Source organism: Melospiza melodia, chromosome 2 (genome assembly GCF_035770615.1).
Source record: "Melospiza melodia melodia isolate bMelMel2 chromosome 2, bMelMel2.pri, whole genome shotgun sequence".
In the NCBI taxonomy this organism is placed as follows: Eukaryota; Metazoa; Chordata; class Aves; order Passeriformes; family Passerellidae; genus Melospiza; species Melospiza melodia.
This window is the reverse complement of record NC_086195.1, coordinates 73106407-73129009: the sequence shown is the minus strand read 5'-3', so window position 1 is coordinate 73129009 and position 22603 is coordinate 73106407. Positions and strand designations below refer to the sequence as shown.

The window sequence follows — 22603 nt, the reverse complement described above, 5'->3', positions numbered from 1 at the left end:
AAAATCAGTTCTCAGTGCTGAATATTGCCCCTCTCAATTGCCAGCACATGAGTCCTTAGGCAGTCAAGGTTTCATTTCTACTTGTTATTGAAAGTTCTTTCTTAGATAAAAGGGAACAAAGAGAAGTTATGGCTAAATTTTTTTGTAACTTATTTATTCAGCTCTGTCACTTGGAAGAGCTACACTTTGCAAATGAAGATCCTAGAAAAACTGGTATGGTTACTTTCAGAATAGTTCATCTAAAGATGGTTTTCTGTGTGTTGTGTTTGCAAACACTAGACATGCTGAACCTCCTTTGAAGCTTTAGAGAAGACTGGAGAAGGAGTTTTGATGTAGGATGTCATTAATATTTGCTGTTTTGTGTTTTGGAAAGGCTTAGCATTTCCATAAAGCTGCCTGCTGGTTTATGTACAGCTATAAAGTTATCCCACAAGTTGAGAATCAAAATAATTGTTTCTAATAATATCACAGAAAAAACATTTCAAAATGCATTATGCAACAAAATGGACTGTTATGTATATTCAGATATAGGCCTGTGTTTTTATTATGCAGACCACAAAACATTACGGAGAAAATTTATGAGGCTGACCCCGACTATTCTGGTGTAAAGTCAGGTTCATTGAGTCTTTCACAGCAGTAGAGAGTAGGTGAGCATTCCTATAGGCTACAATGTATGGAGTAAGATTAGAAATGACCAAAATAATAGCTGGGGTCAAAAAAACATGTATAATAGCTAAACTCCTAGTTAGCCTTTTTCCCTGAGTGGTGGTGAGTTGCACAGCAGCTTTTCAGCACTAACTTTCCTGTGACCTGTTTAAAATATCTGTTGTATTTATATCAATAAATTTCAAGAAAACCACTTGCTAGATGCCTCCAACGATATTTTTATCTGGCACTGGAGAATTTGGATGGTGTGTGTACTAATATTATGTATGTATGAAAGAGAAAAATTTTAAGTTAGATAATAGGCAGTAAATACATCAAGCATATTTGAAGTCATGAACAAAACCCCATGTAATTTCAGTTTTGTTGCTGTCATCTGAAGGAATAACCCATAGCTTTTCTTTTTTTCAACCAAAGGCAGTTTAGCATATCTCTCTCCTTCCACAAATTTCTTGTACTTGAAAATGGTATTGCATGAATGGATATTGGGCAGTGGGTGAGTACTGGACTGGATAGTGTAAGTTAGAGAAAAAATTGTAAATAGTAAAATACTGGCACAAATAAGTTAATATTGTACTTTACTAACTGAGGGGGTTATAGCTTTGTCAGTTCATTGAGAAATTCCTAGTTACTGGGGATGTAGATGATGCAGGAAATATTTTGGGGAAAATTGGCTGAGAAGTTTATGTTCTGCTTCTTCACAGTTCATAGTGCAGCTCTGCTGCAAGCCAGTGGCTGGTGACAGAACTTCTGCAAAGGTGATATTTAAAGTTAAAGTGGAATTCTAAAATTGACTTAAAAAATCTGCAAGTAACAGAGTCCTGATACTTATGCTTGTGGAGAGAGTCCATAAAATACATCCCTTGCTGGTGTCAATTCCCTGGCTGAATCAGGAAAGTCATGATACCGTGTTTCTCACTGATGCACTTCAGGTAACTATGAAATCAGAGGACCTTGAAGAGACTTTATAGAAGCCAGTGGTTGACAGCATTACCAAAGAGGGATGTGCATATTTTAGAGAGTTGGACAATGCACAAGGTGTCAGTAATTGCTTCAAGAATCACTTCGCTCTTCTTTGTTTGTTAAAGCATAAATCCTGCATGGGATACTGAACATTAGGAAAGTATTACCTGGGGTTTGATGCAATTCACTGGACCACAGGAAATGAAAAGATAAGAATTATCTATTGCTGAAAACACCTGCTCATTAAAAAAAACCTTTTATACTTTTCTTGTCCTCTATTTGGAACTCATGCTGTGATCTTCAGTATTGTCTGGGCTATTTAAAATTTCAACTGGCTACTTGTGTGTGTTGAGAGGGCCTGAGAGAGATTGTTCTTGCATGTCCTTCCAAGATCTCTTTTTGTTACTGACTTCCCAGTTTCTTTTGCCATTTTCTCATCACGAAGTTCATTTGTTTGGAATCCCTACACTGTGCAGCAGTATTAAATATTTAATTCCTTTCATGTGCATAGAACCATGGAAAATTGAAGTTTCACAGGAATGAAATAGTTTCCTAAGGTAAAATTTCGGTTTCCTAATATAAAAAATCAATGTTTTTGAAAATACTCTGTCATACTGTTAAAATAAAGCATAGGAAAAAGTAATTTTGAAGGAGAAAGACTTTTAATATTTATAAGGATTTCACTTGCAGTAATATTAACTGAGTAATTGGTAATAATAACGCATTTTGAGAGCATAAGAATTTATAAAACCAGACATAATTTTCAGCTTCTTTCAGTTCTTCCAGCCTTAGTACCAGTAGGTTTACAAAACAAAACTTAACTGTTTTTTGCTTTTCTCTATTTTGATAGACGTTCTTCTGTGCTGATTTACTCCTGCATTGGAGTACTTTTGGGCATGGTATACTGTTTAAATTTTGGAGCAAAGGAATTGAATAGAATGTTTAAGCTTTTATTTATGGATGAACGTGAACTTTTTGAAGTTGATAATTTCATTATCTTGTTAGTTACTTTTAGAACCCCAAAGTTGCACTAGAATCTTGAGACTTGTTCAAAGACCAGTGAGTTATTTAAAATGTAATTTAGTTTGACCTTAAATTGATCTAGTATGTACAATGAAGTAATTTACTACAGCTCATGATTTAGAATTGAGTTTCTTAAACGGCAGCTTTTTAAAATAACAGTATTGGGTAATTGAGTATATAATTCTAGTTCACTTAATTTCATAATTCCATAGCCTTTTCTGAAGGTTGCAATTCGGTTTTCATCACAGCTTTTTTAATCAGTGTGGAACTGTAATGGTGCAAACTATGACGCAGAGGAGCGAGATGTTATTTGCTCTCCAGTGCTGGGTGCTGGGGTTGGCCTGAAGCACCACTGCAGAGAGCTGCAGAGCAGGTGATGTGTCTGCCTGACCTCTAACTCAGTGAGGGGGATGATGGCAACGCTTAAAACAAGCCACTGGGGATATGGGAGGTCCTGGAGCTCATGCAGGAAAGGCATGTTTTGCAGGGAAGGGTTACACAATGTAGGGCCAAGCAGCTGAATGGCAGGAGAAAGATGATACAATCATTTTTTCCTGGAGACCCGTTGCCTCCAGGAATGAGAGAGTGCTGATAGTGCTGGAAATGTTTTCTTTCTGATCCCAAGAAAGTTCCAATCAACAACATTCACACAGATGGAGACACTAGAGCAGTTTGATATAGCTGTTAGTATTTTATGTGCTAAGCTGGTCAATGCATGCACTGATTATCTCGGATTGAGTTTCTTTACAGGTTCAAATAGTTGGTTGTTCTGAACAAAAATTGATTTTTGTGTGTGCTTCTACATTCCAAGTTTTAATTACATTGTCTCCTATGTTTATTTGGAAATTAAGAGACAAATTGGACAGTCTGTTTCAATGTTGTACTTATGCTTTTGGGAACGAACAAATTCGGACCTTTAATTTTCAACTGTGTATCTCATTTAGAAGTGTGGCAGTCAGGATCTGAGATTTCCATAAGTAGGAAACAAATCTTCTACAGCAGTGTAAATGGTGGGTAAACTTCTGTGATCTTTTCCAATAACTTGTTTTACAGATACAGGCAATAGCTTTTCATCCTTCTAAGAGGCAGCAGAGAATTCAAAACCAAGCAAAACTTTTCCCTTTAACAGGCATTTGAAGTGATTTTTCAATTGTTCAAGTTGGGAATGTAATTGGATTTCCTTTCCAAAGCATTTAAAGCAGAGGCTTTCTGTTATCACAGCCATCGAGTCCCATCCATTCCAGGATTTTCATGGGGTATATATGGTGGTTTTCAACCTGGATTTTGAAATGTCAGGCACTGCTGCAGTGTTGTACTAAAGACACTCCGTGTATTTCTGGGGAATGACTCCCAACTGTTATGGTCCTCCACAGTATTGTTCACATCTCCATCTTCATAGTGTGGGGATTTGCTCTCTCCTGAAGTTTGTCTGTAAGTGGTGGGGTACTCCTAGAGTCCAGGACACGGGAGAATATTTTTTTTAAATTATAAGGAGATATTTTTTTTGTAAAAAGTATATTTCAATATAAAATGCAGAATCCTGTTAAAGACAGTGCCTTCACAGCACAGAAGGAAGACAGAGACCCTAGTCAAAACCAGGCTAACACTGCACATTGCTGGGAGTGGCAGACATGCTGCAGCATCTCAGTTAAGTCTAGTTTAATTACTCTGTTATATAATCAGGTGGTAATTATGTCTTATGGATCAAATTCCAATTATTTATCCATTTCCATTTTATTCTGGTGACCTTCATGTGAGAAAGCTGAAAACTATAATGTAAGTGTAGGGATTTTTCTGTTCTCTATATGCTGATGCTTATAAATCAATATGTAGTAAAAAAAACCCTTAAATAACTGAAAATTTTAATTAGATGTTTAGTAAAAAAAAAAAAAGGCAAATCTTCCTAGCCATTGACCCAATCCCAAGCCAGTGAAGTGTCTGGGACTGAGCCTTCAAATGTGTGGTTTTTATAGATCCTGAAGGATAAGATGTGTGAACAAATCTGGGATCGGTAGCAGTTTCCTGAAAATGAATGGAAAAAGATGAATCCTTGTTTAAGAGAAGTGAAAGACATTCATGGTTATGAAGGGAGAAGAGACATAGGGTTGGTGAGATGGTGTGTCAGGAGGAAAAGTGTTTAACAGCTACAAGAGAAGGTGTGGAAGTGGATTAGTACAAATGACAAAATGCTGTGGAAGAGTATCAAATAATCTGGTGGTTTCTTCTGAAATTGACAGTATTGTTACTTTGTTAAAGAAACAGTGTATTAAGACTGAAGTTCTGTGATCAACTTTTCTTTATTGTGATACAAGAACAGAGTACATAAGAATACATATGTTTGGCTAAAATCTCAAATTACAACTTTTTCCTAAGTTTGTTGCTTAGGGTTTTTTTTACACACCCCATTTTGCTATGGGCTAAGATAGAACAGAATACACAGATGCAAGGTTTTATTAATAAAGCCTAATATTATATGAGTATAATTCAAGTACAATGCAGCTGTTAGTAGTCCAGATACAACGACACTAACACTCATAGGCCAAGTTAATTATGATAGAAAAGCTATATGCAATGTGAATTTGCTGTACAAAATAGAAGGTTGCTCAGTGGGTACATGAACTTTAGAGATTGTTAAGAGATACCTTAATCTCAGAACTAAGTCAGTTTGACTGTTTGATGGCTAAAGAGTTGGTCTCACAGTTAAAACAAGCTAAAATCAGCTCAGGCTAATACAGGTCCAGACAAATCCAGAGACCCTGCTCTCTGAGAGTGTACAAAGCCTGTGGACTTTTTCTGATTGCAGCAAAATAATATTTAATGGCTTATATGTTTAATTAAATTGCATTTTAAAATATTGCTATGGATGCTGACAAATTGCATGCATTACTGTTGGAAAAGTTTACTTGAAGTATATCAGATACTTTATTTACCATGCAATTCTGTACCGACTTTTTGTAGCAACATCATCAACCTTAAATCTAATTTTCTTTTTTTGTTGTTGTTGTTGTTTTTTGTTTTCAATGTGGACAAAGAGTTATTTCTGTTTTCCTTGTTCTACATCAACAGCATCTTTTCTGCCTGCAATAGCAATGCTAGTATGTATGTTTTGTCTTGTAGAGCTGTAAAACATGGTACTTATACTGTCTGCATTGTGCCTTATCTTCTCTGTAGAGAATGGCCACTGAGCTTGTGATGCATATACATACTAGGATAATTAGATGTTCCTTTGTTACCATCTTATATTCTTGCCACCTACTTGCTTGTCCAAGTGCTCTCAAGAGATGTCCTAATCATGAGGTACTTTGGAGTTCTGAAGAATTGGTGCCATTTAACACATATGTGACTCATTGCAATTACTTTGGTTTTGTGTGGGGTTCTCACAATGCAGTTAATGACCTTGGAAGGTTCAGGCACTAGAGAGAAAGAAACACTCTTTGGTCATTTACAAAGAATCTTAGTATGGAGATAATTAGACACAAGATATCTAGGACAGTATAAAATACAGACTTCTGTGTTGTTAAAAAAGCTGGTATTCACAGTGCCTGTCTTTGAGTATTGCACATAATTTACAGTCATACAAGCTTGGAAAGTCTTCTAGTTCTTCTTGTGTGGTGTACAATCCATTACATTAATGGATTAAATTGTTTCACTATTTATTTTATAAGTATAAAAAAATCAGATTAGTGAAAACATGCAGTCCCTTAAACCTTCATTAGCTATAATGTCACACTGAAAAAGGTAAATGCTTTTATTACCAAGTTTGTGCAAGTACTTATTCAGTTTAGACTTTATGAAGTCAATCTTTATTCTGTCTTACTTTATGCTCAGTATTGCCACTTAAATTAGTCATGTTCTTCTAATCTGTCTGTGCAACTCTACGTCCTTTATGTGGTCAAATTTTATTTATTTATACAGTTTATCAGCTGCAAATAAAAACACATGAAAACATATTTATGTTTTTATTTGAGACTGATATGGGTTTCTTTTACTTTTGAAAAATACTGAACTTTTGAATTGTTCATATATCTGTTTGTGTATACAGTATGTGTGTTACTTTATTCACCTTTCCAGGCAGTACTTCCAACAGCCACAAAAAAAGAAAAAAAAAACTGGAAAAAATTAGATAAATAGTACCTGCATATAAGCAGTTCCATTATACAAATAAACAACAAAACAGTCTTTTCGTGAAGACATGAAAGCAAATCTAGAGTCATAGGACAGTGGAGGTAGGAAGGAAGGCACCCCGGAGGAGCTTGAGAGCCCTGTTGTCCTGCTCAGGTGGTTTTTGAGTTCTCCAAGGATGGAGAGTACACAGCCCCTCTGGGTGACTAGCTCTGGTGTTGACCACTGTCACAGTGATGTTGTTTCTCACATTCAGGAAGAGATTCTTGTATTTCAGTTTGTGCCTGCTGCCTCTTGTCCTGTGACTGGGCAGCACTGTGAAGATTCTGAGGCTGTATTCTTTGCTTACTCCTATGAGGTAAGTGTACACAATGACAAGGTCTTCCTGAGACATCTCTTCTCCAGGCTGAACAGTCCCTGCTCTCTCAGCTCTCTCATGAATAATACTCAATTTTTGAATCATCTTTGTGGCTCTTAGCCAAATATGCACCAACTAGTATGTTCGTGAGCTATGCAGGTGTAGATCCTTTGAGTTTAAAAAGACAATTTTAAAATGTATTTAAGCATTTTAAGAGCAAATTTTCTTTAGATCTCAGTTCTCCTTGTTTTTAAAGCTAATGCAATACTTTAAAAATTCAGCTTAACTCTTGGAGACATTTGAAATAAAGAAGAGGATATGTTCAGAAGAGTAAATGTGAGATTTAGTTGAAAAAGCAGTACATTTTAAAATCCTGTATTTTAAAATCTTTATACAGTATTTCCTGTATAAGATTATGAGTCACAACTCCGTGGAGCATTTGATAGATAGAGTGACATCATTAAAACATTGTTATTAGTGAAAGAGGTGTAGGACACAAGATAGCCAGTTCCTTAAAACTCCTCATATAAACATAAAAGGTTTTATATTTATGGCCAGTCAAATAGTAAGGTATATATGGTAGAATGTGACTAAATTATAAATTCTCCTTATTTATTGCCCAGGTTTGTAAGATGACAGCATTTTAAGGAATGAAAGCCTGCAATTAATATAGCCTAGATCTAGACATTTATCTCATTTTCTGAAGTGCTGAGCCACACAACAAATGTAACTGAAGAAAAGTGGTGATTGCAAGTGGTGATTGACGTTTCTGACATCCAGTAGATGTTTGAATATTGTTTTCACAGTTTAATTCCTGATACCTGTCAGCGAGGAGCATTACCAGTGTGAGGTTATTCAGCAAATTTGGAGCATCCACCCATAGCTAACAAGATAGATTTGATCCTTCAGCTTTGCAGTAATTTGGAAATGTTTTCAAAATCAATACATGACTGAACAGCAGAGATAATTAAAGGATTTAGCTCTCACAGAGTGCTTGCAGGTGTTGGATCATGTCTATCATGCTTTATAAGTGCTTGTAGTTTCTGAGTGGTTCCTGCTAGTGAAGAGTGGGTACACACTGCTTGTATGTTCCTGTGCCATTAGATCTGGAGCTCCATAGCACTGGTCTGCTCTAGGCTGCTCTTTCTCTTTCTCCCAGCCTCTTAAAGAGGGTAATGCTTTGTCCTTTCCATAGCATATTTTTCCTTTAACTGCTGGTTCCTGTTGCCTTGAGGCCTCCATAGGCAAAAATGAATTCTGGAGCTGAATCCATTAGTTGCCATTTATGTAGGCAGTAGAGATGCTGTTGCAAGAGTGAACTAGGAATATTTTGCTACCAGAAAATGTTACAACTTCCTGATGAGTTGCTTGTTATCTCTCAGAAAAGACTCAAAATTGCATACATAAAAACTTTTAAAATTTGCTGGTTTGGTATATGTTAGAACTCCATAGCATTTTAGCTTAATTTTTTCTGAGTCACACAGATCTACCCTATCTAGCTTAAATCACAAGACCAGACGCATTCAGTTCAACACTAGATACTTCCGTGTTATGCTAAAATTAGGAGCATCTCTGCCATCAGCATTCTTTGGAGGGGACAAATGCAATTTCAAATCTGCTTTGAGGGATGTGACCTCTACAGCAGAAAGTTGGAGAAACAAGATAATAAGTGCCAAACTGAAATACATGACTGCAGATAGAAAAATACGCAAACATTTCATTTAAAAATACACCTAAAACATGCTCAAGGTTGTTTTGTTTACATAAGCATATTTCATGAAATATCTGACGCAAATGGTATATAGAGGTGCTTCTTGTGAGTGAATCAGTCTTCCAAATTCAGCCCACTTAAACTTGGTACAGGAATGTACTCTCAGGCATATGAAAACTCCTTTCATTTTCTAGTGGTGTAACTAGATCTTAATGTGGTCTGCTTTTCATTGCATGAAGAGTCAATACTGCTATTTTCTCTTTTCTGGTGAAGTGTCTGGATTTTAATTCTTTTGACAGTTACAGGGTTTTGTCAGATGGTCATGACAAACAACAAAGAGGATAGTTGGTCTTGTTAAAATGGTGAGGGTTGAAGTGCCTCAGTCACAGATTACTGAGTTCTCTCTACTTTTGCAATACTGTGATGAAATTACATTACAATCGCAATTTTCCAAAGGCAATTCCAGTACGGTAAATTGATGCTGGTACTTCACATGCAGTGTGATTGTAGAGCACCTTGCAAACATGAGTTAGGTAAACATCACTTTTACAATAGATAAAAGATTTCTAAAATACTATTGGGTTTGCAAATTAGCCTGCTCTCAGAAAATAGCAGCAACAAATTTCTTTAACCCAAAATAATTTACAGTACATTGTTTAGTAGTTAGGAGAACAAAACGTGATGCAAAAATTGAAGGATGGTGATGATTTACATCTGATTGCTCAATTTGTAGGAACACAAAGAGGAGAAGAAACCACAGAAGCGAGGTGTCCCATAGTGTGCTGAAGCAGAGCTGTATTGTGAGTTTTAGGAGCAGAATGAACTATCAATAGAAGTTCTCTGGGGAGAGATTTTCAGCAATTCTGTGAAACTGTTCATTTCAAACCCTTGTTCTCCAAATGGTTCTGTAGTATTTCATACTGTGATTTTTTTTAATGTCGTAAAAGTCTTCATTGGCCTCACGCCATAAACAAGTTAGAAAAGACATTTATTAGAGATTATTTGTGAGATCTTTGATTTCACTCAAGTTAGGAGTTATTATGCTTCAAGAAACATGTTATGTACTGAGATCTATGGCATCATTACTGCATTTTTTAATTCAGGCTTTTTAAACCAATAAATGAAACTGAAAATCTTCCAAGGGATTTCTTACTCATAATCAATCATGATTTCAAAGCATATCTACTTTAGCTGATAAAGGATACCTTGGACATTGAAATAATCATGAACAGACCTTTCCTGCACAAAAAGAAATAAACTATAATCAAAACAAAATAATTTTCTTACCTTATCCTATTCCAGAGGAGCTAAAAAGCTGATTTGGTGAAGTTCTGTGTCTTGGTAGATGAAATGAGCAAATAAAGGGATGAGAGAGAAACAGGTGATATGTATCTACCCCAGTCCTTACTAACTATAATGCTTCTAAAAGCAGAGACGTTTCTTGAGTTGCTTTGGTGAAAAAACTTAATAATAAACATAAATAGATTTAGTATTTAGTACCCATCACATTCCTATTGAGAGAAAACCCCAGAATTGTGGCATCCTGAGGGAACAGGTGTGTATCATTTGTGTATTAATTATCACTGCATTGATTTAAATTGAGTTAATCGGGAGGCTTCCATTTACATTGGAAAATGTGGTGGAAACTTCATTCTTCTCATACTCAGATGGGAAGGAAATCCATGATAGCCCTTAGCACTGGCTTTTTAAGGTACCTGTGGAAGGCAGAACTTAGTGCAAATACCTGTGGAGGACTCAACTTCCTGAGGTTGATAAAGAAGTTATTTAAAGCTAGTCTGAGTAGTGTGATGATGGGAGCTGTCAGTATAGATGCTTACTCAAGTTGGAAATGGGGCATGAGATTTTAGTTTTTTTTGATTGAAGCAAAGGGGAAGGAAAATGATAAATATGCTACACTTCAGTGTTTTACATTTTAATCAAATCCTGCAGCTAGAAAATGAGCATTTACCAAATCGCCCTCAAATAAAACTTAGGAATCATGATTTTTCTTAGTGTTTCTTTCAGCTTTTTATTCCTGTTGATTAAATAAATTTTTGTCAATATGCTCGTGTGAATGCTGAAAAATTGCATGGATTTTGACCTGGAAAATTTGGTATTATTTGAAAACAGTCAAGCACATTCAAAATGCAGCATGCAATTTTGTATTCAAATCTGGTCTCAAATTGTGTTATTTTGTATTCTGTAGTTTTGCTATGAAGGTTTGACATTATGAAATCATAAAACCAAGATTTTCTGTACAGTCTTGATCCTTCCTGTTATCAAAAGAGCAAATGATATTCTATATATACAAATATATACCTTGCCTACATACTCTTCTGGTTGTCAAAGATTTGTGAAAAGCACTTACATTAAAGATTTAACATAAGAGCTCCCACTCTCACAAATAGACCACTAAGGCAGTGAAAAGCATGAGTTTGTCCATATTATGATTTCAAGACCAGGCCCTTTAACATTCATCTATACAATAAGGATGCCTAATGCATTCCTTACTTTATTTTGAACTTCTGCAGTTTGGAGTCCTTTCATCTGTCCCTGTTACAGCTAACATAGGAAGGGGGGGGGGTTGTCTTCTTATAAAATATTGCACATTTATTGAAATACCTTTCATGGAATGGGACTAATACCTTAGCCCAAGTCAAAATCACAAAAGTCTATTGGAGTAAGAAGTAATATTCTTTCATTTTAAGCAAATGCTTATGAGCCAAAATAAATAGGCTTATCAAGCTTTATTTTTCATTTCCTGCCCAATTCTGTCAGGATTTTAGTCATTGAATTTTTGAAACATCATCCTCCAGAAAATCTAACTGTATTTCTACATTTTCTTTTCTCCCAGTGCAGACTAATCACTTTTCATAATGTTCTCATCACCTGTCTGATCTGCATGTTAATTAACTCTGTTGTTTAAATGTTCACTATCTCTCTACTTCAGCATTTCAAGTTTTGACTTCATTACTGCTGAATGGAGTGTTCCAGTTCCTTCATTTGTCTACACAGCCAAAGATTCAACTCTCTAGAATTGGGAAAATATACCTTTGAATTTGATCTCCATTAGTAGGCTAAATATAAAAATTTCAAATATTAAACATACAATTGAGAACGTTTAGATGTGTATGAGACAGGTTTTTTCCAGTGCTTTTCTCTTGCTATCCTTTGATATTGCAGATCTTGGAGGATTTACTTTTGTTCTTCAAGTCACGCTGCTGTGTGTCTGACACTTATGTTAAATGCTGTCATTCAGACACTTGTCGTGAATTATCCTTGTGCTGATACATGTAAGTCATCTTTAATTTCAGTTTATCCACAGGAAGCAATTTAGGGTTTGATGAGGTGCCTAAGGAGTACTTAGCTTTGACTGTATGAAAACACAGGGATGTTCAGATTTACACAGCCTGATACTTTGGTGCAGCATGCCAGTGAGGCTTATCTCATTAGTTTGGCCTGTACAACTGCAGGTGGTCAGGCTGAGAGGAAAGAAGTCAGATAATTTAGATGCTATAACACACAGATACAATATTGGGGAGGTTTAATACTGCCTATTTCTGAAGACCTGTGTTGGAAAAATTTGGCCACAGCAAATCAGTTGGGTAAAATTGTTTTGCACTGATTTCAGTCTTTCTGCAGTTGAGGATACATCTAGGCCAACTGTGAAGTAACTTTAATCAAATTTCTTTGGAAGTTTCTAGAATTTCAAATTTTTTATTTAAATGATCCATTAAAACAATTATCAGTGCAAACTGCTGTGTTCTAAGGTCATACTATAATGCTTTTGATTTTGTCCCACACTCTGGGGTTTTTTGTTAGCAAAACTGAATAAGGTCAACCATAAATATTCCAATCTGCACAGTAATGTGGTAACATGAAACTAGGTAAGGTTTAGACTATTTAATATCCAGTACCATAAAGTATTTGGTTAGTTACAGAACATCCACAGAGCATAATGAATATACATCATTATGAAGGGCCACGGCCTCTAAGTTTATTTGAATTATTTTTATTTGTTTATTTGAAATAGATGAAAGTATTTGATAAAAACAGCTACAAAGCGTTTATAACTTTTGAATATGAACCTGTTGAGAAAACAAATGAATTGTGTCCCTTAATATGCAGAAAGACTTCTCTGTTGAATGTGTGTGACAGCATTAGGGCTATTGGCAGTTTTGCTTCTTTTAAGGTACAGACTAGATAGTTACTTGAGTTGAAATTTAGAGTGCTCTATAAGGGAACAGAAAAAACAGGATCAGTCTCATCTCTAAAGTAATTCTCAAGCTGATGCCTAAATATCGAATTAGATTTTGGAAGAAAATTAAACAACCTCATTGAGCTTTACCTTTTTTTCTGTCTTTAACATGGTAAAAGCTTGAAAGATGACCAGAACTTCCAAGTTCTATTCCACTAGTTCTATAAAGAGTTACTGTGTCAACCCTTAGGATGTAAGAAGTGTGTTTATTTGGAGAGTGTTTGACTGTGAGAGTTCTGCAGCTGCTACATCATACATTGCATAGTCAAGCCTCAACTAAGCAGTGCTACAAAGTTGATTGCAGCTTGTCAAGCATTGCAGGATGCTCCTCTGTACTTATTGAAGTAGATATTTTCTAAATGTATGGGTTTCCAGCAACACCACTAGATTTCAGAAGTTTCTATTTTATACAGTTTTAAACTGTATTATTATACAGGAAAAGCCTTTCTTTAAACTGAATTTTGTTTTATTGAATGGAGAAGTGAAATAATTTTGGATCCTTTTCAATGTCATCTCTGAAAGGCTTCATTTTTAGTGTACAATTTTACAGGCAGTTGAACAGTAATGTAGAGTAGGCTGCCTTTTAATTTCTGACACTATATTTTCTTAGACTTGTACTATAAAAACAGTTCATGTTGAAGTAGGCAGCCATTTTTGTCCCTCTTATATGTAGCTTTTTATTTGATTATAAATTCTGCATGGCAGAGACTACTGGTATAAAGGAGCCTGTGCAAAATAACACAGTTCTGCATCAATTTTATTATATGGTAGAATTAAAAATAAAATTATGTCCTTCTCACAGTATGTCCATGTTTCTCTGTTGATACCTATTTACAACAAAATTGTCTGAAGTCAAAAGTGAGATTTTTGTTCACTGAAGGCATGAGAAGTTTTCTGTAAGGAAATAGACCTGTGTGAAATAAAATTGAAAGTTTTTTTTTGGCATTTATCACAATAAACTCTTTCCACAGCTGTATTATAGATGTCCAAATATTTATCATCACAGTGTCTTACCTTATTACATTTATCATCACTCTGGCATTTGCCTTCCTTGAGAATCATTACTTTTCCTTTTGTTTCTCCTCTTTCCATCTCCATTTCTTTTAGTGTAGCTAATTCAGGGTTTTCAGAAGAGCATTAGTATGGCAACAGCCGAATCAGCTGATGTGCTGTTTTCAACTACTCATCCTGATGCAGCTTTGTAACTGTTTGACACTCATTGAATTGAAAGTGACAAGCCTGCCAGTAATAAAAGTTGAGATCAAAAAGTGTGCTACGTTTCTCTCAGGAAGCCATTTAAACTGCAGTAGGACTACATGATCCAGTGCTCTTGATGGCCTCCATCTGGGTACACACACTTGAATGGTTTGGGTTGGAAGGGACCTTAAAGACCATCTAGTTCCAATCCCCTGCCATGGGCAGAGACACTTTCCACTAGAACAGGTTGCTCAGAGCCCCATCCAGCCTGGCCTTAAACACTTCCAGGGGTGGAGCCTGTGCCAGTCTCATCACTATCACATTAAAGAATTTATTCTTGGCATCTATTGTAAGCCCATCCTCATTCCATTTAAAACTATTACTGCTTGTTCTTGTCCTTGTTCACTGTGTGCCATTGTGAAAAGTCCCTCTCCAGCTCTTTTGTAAGCCCCTTTCAGGTACTGGAAGGTGCTAGAAGGTGTTCTCAGAGCCTTCTCTTCTCCAGGCTGAACAATCCCACCTCTCTCACCAGTGTCTTGGCTTTTCATTGTAGGAGAGGTGTTCCATCCTTCTGATCATCTCTGTGGCCTTTGCTTGGACTTGTTCAAGCAGGCCCACATCCTTCATGTGTTGGGGGTTCCAGAGCTGGGCACAGCCCTGCAGGTGGGGTCTCAGCAGAGCAGAGCAGAGGGGCAGAATCCCCTCCCTGGCCCTGCTGCCCACGGGGCTTTGGATGCAGCCCAGGACAGGATTGGCTGCCTGGACTGGGAGTGCCCACGGCTGGGCCGTGTCCAGCCTCTCAGCCACCAGCACCCCCAAGTCCTTCTGGGCAGGGCTGCTCTGACCTGTTCATCCCCAGCCTGAGCTGATGCAAGGGGTTGCCCCACCCCAGGTGCAGCACCCTTAACAAGACCTCCTGAGACCCATGGACCCATTTCTTGAGCTTGTCCAGGTCCCTCTGGATGGCATCCCATCTTTCAGGAGCATCAGCTGTACCACTCAGCTTGGTGTCATCTGTAGACTTCCTGAGCATGTGTTCAATCCCTTTGTCAATGTTGTCATCAATTAACGAAAACATCTTAAACATTGTAGCAAATATTGAAGCTATTCTGGGACAAAGCTTTTTTTGTGGTGTTTAGCAGAGCTAAAGCACAAAGCTCAGGAATAAGTTGTGCTGAACTGATTTTGGTATGGAAGTTAAAGAGCAAAAAACTTCAGTTTTCTGATGGAGAGTTTTGATGCAAATTGAACTAATATATTTGAACTAGAATTAAGTATAAAATGACCATAACAACAGAGGTAAAACCTATGAAAGAAAAAAAATAACTGTTTTCTAAAGATAAGGCTATCATAGTTGTAGCATAATTTGCACAGTGATCTTTTAGTGGTCTCTTACTGGAGCAGCCAGCTAAAATTATTGCTTTTATCATGGCCAAAGCCCTCCTGTAGGTTGGGTTTGGATTTGCATTGTTACTAATTCTCAGTGTATTGGTATTTCATTGTCCTTTCAGTGGTAGGTTGCAGCTTGCACTTCAGAAATTCTTTAAAAATCATTTACTCTTCCTGATCTCTTGCTTTTCTAGCTTAATCCTAGCCTACACAGCCCAGGATAAACTCTAATCAACAGTGAATTAGTAACATAAAAATGAAACTGAACTACTTTCAGGGCAGGGGTGAGTCAGCAGAGAGAAAACAAACTTCTGAAAGTGTTGTGCAGGCAGTGTCTGATGGCCTAGGGAAATGAAGTCTCCCTAACATTTGAAAACCAGCTTAGATGGCTTCTGTGAAGATCAGGAAGTTGGGACTTGGTGATCCATATGGATCCTTTCCAACTTGACATATTTTGTGATTCTCTAGCTCAAAACAGATTTTCACAGAATGTGCTTGTCTTTTTGTGGAAGCCACTTTAGAGCAAAAGAACAAATGGGTCCATTAACCAGGGGATGACTTCTCTGGTTTGCACTGAATAAATAAGCTTACTTGTGTGAGCCATCTCATTAAAGAAAACATACAGTTCTGAAGTTTATATTTATTTCTTTATATTTCTCTGCATAGCAGAAAATGAAGTCTGAAGAATTTACTCAATAAAATCTTGGGAATTTTAGGCATTAGAACTCTGTCTCTGGCTGTCATGTCTTGTAATCTTTACTCTGTCCCATGGTTGTGTTGCTGAATTGATCTTTATTTCTTACAAGTATGGGTTAAGGAAAGGCATTATATATAGGCAAATGTTCATACAACTGCCTAATTTTATTGTTTAGCACAAATTGTTTTCCCTTTCTTATAAAGCTCTGTCTGTATCTTAGTGGTATCAATCAGCCCAGAGTGATGTGAGTGTTTGGTCAAGTGGTCTTCCCTGTGGCTGTGGCTTAAAAGAAGAATGGGATAGTCAGTTAATCCCTTTATTGATTTTCCTCTTTGCAGACAGGATATTTATGTTGCCAGTAAAGATAAGCAGGCTCATTAGTAAGTTGGGAGATGCTGAACACTGTCCTCTCCAGAGGAGCCAGCTCAGTAAATATTTTAGTTAGGGAGTGGTGCAGCTTTGAGGAAGAATAGATACAAAAATGTTGAGCAAAACCAGCTAAGCACTATTTGCTCAATGATATCCTCTGACTGATTGACAGTGAAGTCTGAGTACTTAATGGGGAGACTTAAAATCTTACTTAGGATACTTTTGAAAGTCATTTAGATACAATTCCAAGCCATTTTCAGATACACACTATAATTAAGACCTATCAAACATTCTACTTAGCAAGGAAGTGAATATGACTGGGGAGCTAGGTAATTCTATGAGAAAAGGAAGATGAAAGTTATTGTCAAATTCCCTTCAGGAACATATGTAAAATATGGAGCAAAATGCTAAGAGATGTTGCTACTAGTCAAGTTGTTACCAATCTTTGCAACGTAGACACAGAAGCTATTTCTCCCTTGGAGTATGACTTCCTAACTCAAACTAGAAAACCAGACAAAAACTCTGGCTCAGCCATGGCCTATGGGATTCCATTTCTCTTTGGAAATGTGTGCTCACAATAAGCTGGTAGAAGAAAATGGTCTTACTAGTTCAGCTAACTGATCAGGGACCTGTTTAAAGCAATGATGTGCACACTTTCATGTTTTAGCCACAAATGCAGCACACAGAAAGATTTGACTGCTGAGCAAGAAGGAAATAATTCCTCTAAACATCTCCAGGTACGTTTTACATTTACACATTGCAGACATTTTGTTTTGATTTTCTTGTGGTAATTATTTTTAACACCTCTAAGTAGACCAGCAACATACTGGCTCTAGTGACAAACTGTGGTGCAGTGAATTCCTTGCTAAGGACTCTCTCCAGTGGAGAATTCACTGGAGAACTGGCACGTACTTCTGTGTGCTATGGTTGTGGCATTCTGGAGATCACTCAATTGACAGAGGGCATTTAGGTAGGATTTTACGTTAATTTAAGAGTGACGGGAAGTCTGATTATGTTTCTGTAGCAGCACTTGTTGAAGAGCAACCTCTGCTTTCTCAGGGGAGGCAGGGAAAGTGCAGTCAACATCACACAAAAGGTATGAGCTCATGTAAAAATGAGAAAACTGATCTTAATTTGTATTTCTAGGTTAGGATGAGAGGGCATTTGAAATTTGAATAGCTAAATACCATATTTAATGTTCACTGAGTGAAAAAGAAAATCAAAAATTGATTGTAAGTCTCTTAAAATGAGATCCAGCAGAACAGTGCTGCAAAGTTGGGTTGCAACTTACTTTCAAAATACTTTCCTAATTTATTGATGAGGAAATGCATTTTTCCTCAAGCGTAGATAGATTGCTGTGCAGAGAGCCAAATGTGCAGAGTTTTTCAAAATACCACAAATGATAAGCAGGTTCCAAGTAAGTGTTTTGAAAATTGCAAAGTAGCAAAAGTATTCCTTGAAAATGTTTGAGAGGTTTCCACTGCATATTGAAAACAGAAATAAATCAAATACTCAGGGCCATCAAAGTATAACTTTTGTGCTGGTTTGTATACCTGCATCCTAGTGCCTCTTTTTCTTTTCAATAAGGGTGAAACATTGCTTTGCTTTCAGTTGTCTCTTAAAAATTACTTCATAGCTGGAATTAGTCACTCCAGGCATTTTCTTTGCTAGTGCTTCAAATAAGCATAAAAGCTAGAATATTAATGATGCCTCTGTGTTACTCATGATTTGTGGCTTGATAAGCTGATCTCACAAAGGTTTTCAAATTTCTGCCTTGGTTTCTGAGTGGTAGCAGCTTGTTGTGCTTTCTGAACTGCATTAGGTCAAAATTAGCAATTTTTAATCGTTGTTTCGGTTCATCCACCCTTACCATGTGTAATAAGCAGCAAACTCTTAGTCTTGAGACACCAAGGGAACTATGTGAAAATTAAGTCCTCTGTGGATTGATTATAATGACTGCACCAGACTGCAGAGCTAGTACTTCAAAGATTGCTTGTCATAATAAAGGCAGCTTTAAAGTGATAGAGCAAAAATAAGGAAAAATTTATAGCCCATTTAAATTAATTAAATCCTTGTAGTGTTATGGTTTTGGCATTATTGCTTTATTTTGGTTTTTTATGTGTTTTTCCTTCCCCTGGCTTACTGAAATACTGCAACTCACTCCAAAGAGGAGGATGCTTAGAAATGGCTGGATGACCTGATTGTAGTATATACTTGTAAACTCATGCCATGAAAAGGAGGGATGGATAAAAAAAACATTGTCATTTTCTTTTTCTTCTTGTTGAAGGACTTTCTTTTTTACACTGTAATTATTGAGTGATTTGTGTCATCCAAAAAGAATCCCTTTTCTTGACAATGTATGAAATACCTTGAGATAACAAAGGCAAGGGATAAAATCAGAATGTTCCTTAGCACAAAAACTGTTTTTCATTTCATTTGTAGTAGATCCTTCAAGGTCTTTGGGAAGGTATCTCATAGACCTGTTCCTAATCTGTCAACACTTGGTGCTGTTAAATACAGAATTTCTTCCTTTATCTTTTGGTTTTTCATACAGTATCTGAAGTATTAATTTTATAATGAACTGTAATCAATATTATGTAATGCATGCAAATAAATAGCCACATTTTATAAAATTAAACTATTAAAATTATTTTGCTAATTAAGTATAATTACCCAGTAAATATACTGAGTATTTCCTTCCATGGGGTAAAACACTAAGCTTGCATTAAAACAAATACAGAGCATTACCACTGAGGTGTGGATATTTGTTCATGACACTGATAGCAAAATTTTGACCTGCTGTGTTGTCTGACTGTATTAGACATTCAAGATGATCCAGCCATCAGTTTTTGTTTATGCCCAGAAACCAGCAGTCAGCACTGATCTATCTTATCATGAGCCCCATTTTACTCAAATACAGATCTACTATAGTTTTTTGTCCTTTTATTTATGTTGGAAATCCTCCCAGTCCATTCTGATACCATTTGATGATACCATTCTCTTGTGAGTATTTTCATTGTTCCCTTTTCTTGTTTCTTTCATCACTTTTTCCAGAGGGAAACTAATTAAATTCTTGCTCATCTGATTTATAAACAGCAGTATTATCTCTCCTAATTGAAAAAAATCGTGGCAATTTTGTGTTTCACTTGTTTTCTAAATTGATTCTTACACTGAAAATGGGTAGATCAATATTCTAACTCCATGGTTATAATCACATCCTTAAATCAATATTTACAAAGTTCTTAGCAATGAATAAAGTGGTTTAGGTTCAGGTCTGTTTAGGTTGAGTGTAAAATATTGCTCCAACATTCAGATCAGTGTTTTGGGAACAGCAAAGTAATGTAAGATCTTGCCTATACTTAACCCTCAAGGTGAATTTTGTTTTACGAAATTACTCTAGATTTGAATATTATATTCTGAATAACAGTGTGGTCCACAGCTAACAATGAAATAATTATAGGAATTTTTTGGACAGTAAAAAGTTAGGGGATTGGTGAATTTCAAACATACTGGAATTTACCTTTTTTCTTTGCTAGTTTACAAGTAATTTTTTTAAACTAGTTTGCAACTAATTGCAAATCATTTTTTAGTAATATGAGGACCACAGACAGCAAATATACATAATAATTTCCACAAGAATGTTCCAATAAATTTTAATTAAGGCCAGTATTTGTATCAAAGTATGAAGGTAGTATACTACTATGTGATTTTTTTTTTGGTTGGCTTTATTAGTTGATATGGTGGCTGTAATATCTGCTACTTAAAAATAACATTATTACAAAGTAATATCTTATGCTTGATATTTAGTATTGTCTTTTATTCTGCAGGAGTTCATACTGCTTTATGTAGTATATTCACATATAATAATTTCATTCTCCACTTAAAAGCATTACCAAAGGTAGAGTTGGTATGGGGAAAAAAAACACCCCTGAAACAGAATGCAAAGCATTTGAGGATAGCCAGGAAAAAAGTTTCTGCTCACATAAGACAAGCCCTGTTCCTTATTTAGAAAAAAAAAATAATTGAATGGTAATTTTGTACGTGAAAACCCACTATTTGGGACTTAAGCCTTAGTCCTTGGAGGAACATGTCCAACCTGAATTCCCCTATTCTGCTGTAAGCACTAGGTCATTTTTTCACCATCAAGGTGAAAAGCTGATGGTGAGCTCTTTGTAAATTACAGATAAAGGATAATATGTGTTGGTACAGGCTTCTGATATGCAATCACATATTTTTGTTGGGTATTGATTCACTTGGGTCAAAAAAAAACTAAGAAAGAATGCCTAGGAGGGTGCCTCTTCCCTTGGGTGTGCTTAGCATGCAGTGAGTGTTCCCAGACAGTGGCAAAGTGTGATCCCTGCTCGGCTGATGGGATGCTGGGAGAGGACAGGAGCTGTGCCTGAATTTCCCTGTGCTGGGCCGGAGGTGAGTTCACCCATGTGATTGAAGCAAGCTGCTTCTCTTTGAACTTCATTTTGTGAGGTGAAATACCAACAAATTAAGACTGAAAACATCTGCAGATGACTGCATTTTTTGATGGATTTGGACTGCAGGCCATAATTCAGTACTGTCAACACCGGGAGCTGAACCTCAACCACATGATCCTCCCCAGGAAGCCAAGGCTCTTGGCAGCTTCTTGTTTCTGTATGATCAATCACCACAGCAGGCTTTAACTAGCCCGTGCCTCTGACACCAGCTGTTGCAAAGCATTGTTATGGAAATGCACTGGTCATCCCACTGCGGTGTGGTTGGTGGTGATTGTTATCTTTTTAAGGGCATTATTTTTTAATTTACTTTTGATACGTTGCAGCAAGCTCACAAGTTATTTATTACTATGTCAGTAATAATAGAGTAAGTGCCATATGCTACAGCTGCTAATCATACCGAAAACCTCTGCTTTTCGCAGCCCAAAATAAGTAGGCCAATTCAGATACTTAAAAACAGCATGAGAATCCAGGTATTTGCTTTTTAGGAAAACCTTTTAACATTGTGTGACATCAGAGTGTGGCTTCCCATTTGAAAATGGCTAAAATTTCTCTGTGGAATAAATAATTTTGTGTAGTAAAGTACTTAGCTGTTACTTAAATAATCTGATGTGTAATCTGAAGTTATCAATAAGCAGGAAATAATATGTTTTTAAGCCATTTTCATAAAAGTACTATGAAATATCACTGTTAAAATATCAAATTTGATCCAGTTTTGAATCAGGATTAAAAATTAATGATGTAAATTAATGTGAATGAATTACTTAAATGTGATGTCAGCTCACTTTCAACACTGGTACTTTGTGATACAGGGACATATTTAGATATTAGTGTTGTGGTGAGCACATTATCATTTTCTAGGTTTAAAGAACATAATTCATGTCATCTTAAGTGATCATTTAGCATTTTTATCAGTTACAGGAAGCTTTTACTTTCCCTACTAGCTGTAGGATTTCTACCAGCCTCCAGGTAGAGCACAACCCATTAACAGCTATTGTTTGATCCATTAAGGTTCTTTGCTTCTCTGTTTTCCCTCCATTCAGACAAGAATATTGTGGCAGACAGTGTCAGAGACCTCCCTAAAATTGAGGTAAATAACATCTACTGCTCTCCTCTCATCCATAAATCCAGACATTGTATCAAAGAATGCTATCAGGATGGTCAGACATGATTTCTCCTACATAAATCCATTAATTTTCTGTCCCCAGATACTCTTTTCTCCTTCATGAGCCCTGCAATATGCTCCAAGATGACTTTGCTCCATGATTTTTCCAAGGACCAAAGTAATTATGACTTGCCTGTATTTCCCTCTGTTACTCTTTTGGCCTCTCTTGACAACATTTAATTTCCCTTGTCACCAGGGATTTCC

At 36.5% G+C, this 22603-nt stretch overlaps 1 protein-coding gene across 1 annotated transcript in view; it reads left to right on the top strand.

Moving 5' to 3' along the window:
• The window catches only part of SLC36A4 (solute carrier family 36 member 4), an 88132-nt gene that overhangs the window by 54374 nt on the left and 11155 nt on the right, over positions 1–22603 (top strand).